Source organism: Dunckerocampus dactyliophorus, chromosome 3 (assembly GCF_027744805.1).
Source record: "Dunckerocampus dactyliophorus isolate RoL2022-P2 chromosome 3, RoL_Ddac_1.1, whole genome shotgun sequence".
Lineage (NCBI taxonomy): Eukaryota > Metazoa > Chordata > Actinopteri > Syngnathiformes > Syngnathidae > Dunckerocampus > Dunckerocampus dactyliophorus.
The window spans coordinates 12,831,708-12,837,206 of NC_072821.1; positions in this window are offsets into that span (position 1 = coordinate 12,831,708).

Sequence of the window (5,499 nt, forward strand, 5' to 3'; positions counted from 1 at the left end):
AAAAATGTGACCAGGCAAAATACACATTTTGACCCGGAAGTATAAAATTAATTATTCAAATAATCCTGGTCATTATTTGAAGTTAATTAAGATAAAAAGGTTTGTGTTTTTTAAGTGTGCAGGAGGGTGTACAGCTTCAGGTCAAATGTCTGACGGGGTACGCGACAGTAAAAAGTTTGGGAAACTGTACAGTATCTGCTTTTTCCCGAAGCAAGGTACAGCATGGCTTATAGGCTAGTCCGCGGCCTTGCCTTTAGATAGCAAGTTCCAGTGTCCGAATATGAACATCTGTTTTGGGTCTGTTTTTGCGTTTCCATTTCACTGATTTTATTTTTTGTTATATGAAATATAAATTAAAAACCAACCATTTATTTAGATGTAGGTATTGATTTTGATGATGAAAAAGAAATGCTTTGTATTTAAATTTTCTTTTTTGAATGTCAAAATGAAATTCAGACTAACCAATGGTTATTGTTTTTTAATTCTCATTCATGAAAAGAAAATTCTTTTATTTTTTATTTTTTTTCTCTTCTGTCCAGCCATTAGGGCCGATACTATTGTTTATCTAAATGCCCTCACATGCTCAACAGATTTGCTCCGCCAGGGGATAGTGTGAGATATACTTCCCCTGTTATACAGAATTTATTTGACTTTGATGTTTTGTTGTTATGCAAATTTGGAGCGGACCGGAGCAGGAGGGGATAGAGAAGAAGAGAACAGAAAACAGAGAAGGGGTGCGGGGATAAGAGGGGGACAAAAAAGAGAGAGAAAAGGACAACAGCAGCAACAACAATTGTGACAACAATACCAAGACAACAGAAACAAACACGACTACATCAGCAAATGTCTTTGATGGCTATAAAAACCTTTACATCAGCAAATGTCTTTGATGGCTATAAAAACCCTGACGGAAAGGGCAAAATAATATCAACAACCACAATGATAATACTGCACTGAAGCAGTCACACATAATAGTAGTAATAGTAGTAATGAAATTATTAACTATGATAGTGATCAGAATGGCAATAACTAATGCACACAATTGTAAAAACTATAATCATATTGCCGACATCACCGTCACTGTAATAAAACCAACAACATAATAACACCCTGGTTAACTCAGTGAGTAATGTAGGGCAGTACGGATGTACTGTGAGTGTGCATACTGTATGTACGTGCTTACAGGTATCTCTGTATGTGTGCAAGTCTTCATGTATATAAAGGTGTGCGAGTGTGAGCGTGTAATTGTCAATGAGAGTGCATGAAAGGAGAGGGGCTGCCTCCCTCCACCCAACAAGCCCCGCCCCACATAGCCAGCCCTAGCCTCCACCACCAGAAAACCACCGGGCCCACAGGGGCAGGCATCACAAAGACCAGCCCCCCAAGAGCCAGCCCACAGAGCCCTCTCCCCCGGGAATATCAACAAGGGGCCGCAGAGAGGCAATCCCAACCAGGCCGGAGGACAGCCAACCCCGCGAGGGATCACAGCCCACAAGGGCAGACAAGCACCGGGGGCCCCACACCAGCAGGCCTAGAGAAGTCTCTGCAACCGGAAAGGAGCCCGCCCACGGCGGAAGCGCCAGTCCCCTCCGCCACCCCCCACCCCCATGGAACAGAGCCCTGGACGAGGGAGGCATCAAACCCCCACCCACCCGACGGAGGCCCGGGCGGCAGAGATGTAACACCCAGCACCAGACCCCACCCCGCACGTCACCCAGGCCCACAGTCCCCACCAGCAGGACCAAGCCCCACCCCACCAGACAGCCCGGCCCCCCAGCAGCCACCACGGCGCAGCAACGCCAAGCCACCACGGTGGCATGCAGGCCACCCGTAGTACAGGCACTGCCCCCCGGAGACTGCCGAATCCGCCCCAAGCGCGCAGAGGTGCCAACGGCCCAGGTCAGTCCAAGGATAGCACCACAAGCCAGCATCAACCGGCCCCAACGGGCCACCCCAGAGAAGGGCAGGCGAACCAGACAAAAACACTCCACAAGCCAGGCCAACCCGGGAGAGCCACCGCGCCACGATGGCCAAGTTGGACAAGTCCACAGCCACATCCCCGACCCAGGTGGACAGGCGCCGCAGAATAGGCAGGAGGTACCCCAGTTCAGCCCGCTCCACCAGTGTATGTGATAAAATGGAATTGTGTCTATTATGTAATTAAAAATACAAAAATAAAAGAGGACAGCTCTGAAGGGCTGGTCTCTGAGTCCCCGAGGGGTGTATGTGTGTGCATGTATATGATAGTGATGTATGTGGACGACAGCTAACGATGCAATTCAAATTGAGGGACAGCTGAAGTACAGTGGGACAGCTGAAGTACGGTGGGTGGGAAAAGAAAATTTAATTACCAAAAGTTACACTGATCCTCATATTTGAGAGTTCAGCTTTCACATTGATTCTATTTTGCACCTCAAAATAACCATTTTGATAATGACTGTTTTTGCTTTTGCTCCATGTAACCACAAAAATTACAGTATGTTCCTAATTTTGACACGTTTGCATGCTAAAGTGCGAAAAGTGAACACTTTCAAGCATCCACTCAGATTTCTCTGATGTCATCCCCCATGTTTCTCAAGTCCACGTTTAATTTATTTCTTTGGAATTTTGGATTAGCAACAACATTTCTCAGCCTCAACATGCAAATGCAGTTCATTTTCTTTAGTGACTAATCAGGACAAAATTAAACGAAGTCCTACCTACAAAGGAGGATTTTAGTTTGCATTTAAGGGTATGATAATTGTTACCTTATGTACTCGTAAATAAATATTAAGTAAATATATAAATGCAAAAAAAGGCTTCATGATGAAACAGACATTTCTTCAATTCGCATTAAAAATGAATTCAAATGAACCAATTAATAAGATGTATTTTCTAGCAGGACATTCCCAGTCATGTGGCTGTTTAACCATAATTAATGGACAGATTCAGTTGACTATTATGGCTCGTCATTGGGTTCTGTGTACTGTATAATGCAGGAAATGCTACCCTCGTGCGTCTGTAGATAGTTACTACATGTAATTTGATTTGTTGACATAACTTCCATGTATAAACTGCTCATGAAGTGTCGTCAGAAAATCTGAAAAAAATTAATAGATAAGCGATTGAAGTAAACATGGTCCTACAAGTAAACAAAACCATAATCCTATAAATATCATACATTTTCTCTTGTTTGTAAAATACAACAGTACATATAGTCAAGACCAGTGCAATTTTTGAAATGACCAATTATTATCTTGGATACAGACAGTTGTTTTACATCTGGATCAACAATGAGATCAAAACAGCCATTGTAGCATTGTCTTATGCTACAGCGAATCCCTCAAAACTGTAGTTGGCCCAGCCACTGGGATCCCCCGCTGACCTTAGTATACTTCATTTTAGTCATGGCCAAAAGTTTTGTGAATGACACAAGTATTGGTTTTCACAAAGTCTGCTGCCTCAGTTTTTATGCTGACAATTTGCTTATGCTGTACTCCAGAATGTTATGAAGAGTAATAAGATGAATGGCAATTCACTGCAAAGTCCTTCTTTATCATGAAAATAAACTCAACCAAAAAAAAACGTTTCCACTGCATTTCAGCCCTGCCACAAAAGGACCAACTGACATCATGTTCGTCATTATTTGGTTAACATACAGTGGTGTGAAAAAGAGTTTGTGGTGTTACTTTTACGCCAGATGTAATGGGATACACACCTTCCAAAAAGTTCAACTTTTGTCTAGACAGACCACAGGGTATTTTCCTAAAGGTCTTGGGGATCATCAAGATGTTTTCTGGCAAAATTGAGACAAGCCTTAATGTTCTTTTTGTTCCGCAGTGGTTTTTGTCTTGGAACTCTGCCATGCAGACTGTTTTTGCCCGTTGTCTTTCTTATGGTGGAGTCATGAACACTGACCTTAACTGAGGCAAGAGAGGTCTGCAGGTCTTTGGATGTTGTTGTGGGGTCTTTGTGACCTCTTGGATGAGTTGTCGCTACGCTCTTGGGGTAATTTTGATTGGCTGGCCACTCCTGGGAAGGTTCACCACTGTTCCATGTTTTGGCCATTTGTGGATAATGGCTCTCACTGTGGTTCGCTGGAGTCCCAAAGCTTTAGAAATGGCTGATTTATCTTTTCCAGACTGATAGATCTCAATTAATCTCAGTTAAGTTATGTTTTAACGGGGGGGGGGGATCACCTTTTCACGCAGGGCCACATAGGTTTGGATTATTTTTCTCCCTTAATAATAAATAGTTTCTTTAAAAAACGTTTTCACACCACTGGGACAAAAGCTGGAGATGACTCTGTCATCCTGATTGAGTGAGAATAACAGACTGGAAGCTTTAAAAAAGAGGGCTGTGCTTGGAATCTTTGTTCTTCCTCTATTAACCATGGTTACCTGCAAGGAAACACGCCTAGTCATCATTGCTTAGCACAAAAATGGCTTCAGGTGCAAGGTTATTGCTGCAAGTAAGATTCAATTCTCAACACTTTTGCCCATGACTGTACTTGGGCAATTTCTGGATAATGTCTTTATCAGTTACCTGATGACATTATGTTTATCTGACTGTTCAGAGTTCCTCAGAGATCAGCATCACTTTGCACCAGTTCTATGCTCATTCTTACGGTAATAATTACATTTTGCACAGTGTAATCTAAATGTTTACGTGCTGGATAAAGCAAATGTCTTATTTGGTCTTGAGTGTTAAACATACCAGGTTTCCACAAGTAGCATTATTTTCACAAGCTTTAAGGACTGTCAGCATCAACCTTTTGTAGCTTTGACCACATTTCCCCAACGGTAATAATAAAAAAATCCACTTTGTGCTATATTATGCAACTTTTAAACTTGATTACTAATAATATTTGAAAGTCAATGAACAGACTTAGATCATCTGTACTCTACGTTAACAAAGTAAGCATACAAACTTTCTGTAAGTTAAGCTATGACTACATGGCATGTATTATGATTTGAGTGTATGCGAATTACGCTTTGTTTACAACAGGGGAATTTGCTCAACGCCGTAATGTTGTATGCATTGCAGACACAGCTTTAATTCACACCATAGATTCTACAGAAGCAATAATTAACGCACATACTGCATATTGTTAGTGTGCTGTAGAATTGAACTTCATACTGAGAGATGCTGTTTTAATAGAATTTTAATATTTTGACTTTGAGCTAACCACAGCATTACCGTAACCAACAAACAACCTGGGATGATACAGTAGGCACAGTTGTACACTAAATGCAAATTACAACCACAATAATAAACAAAATGTGTCTATCAAAACGGAAACTTGTTCACTAAAGAAAACATTACTTTTATTGGATCTCATGAGTCCGTGCAAAGGCTCATAACGTCGCGGCCTCTCCGTGAATATGCGTGAAATTATCGGGTTTTTTTCACTCGACAAGGAGTCTCAATTGTACAAGTTTTAGCAAACGCAGCACCGCCTGACTGCTGTGTCTCTAGCGCCCCCCACTCGGCTTGAAAACAACTCATTCTGATGACGTC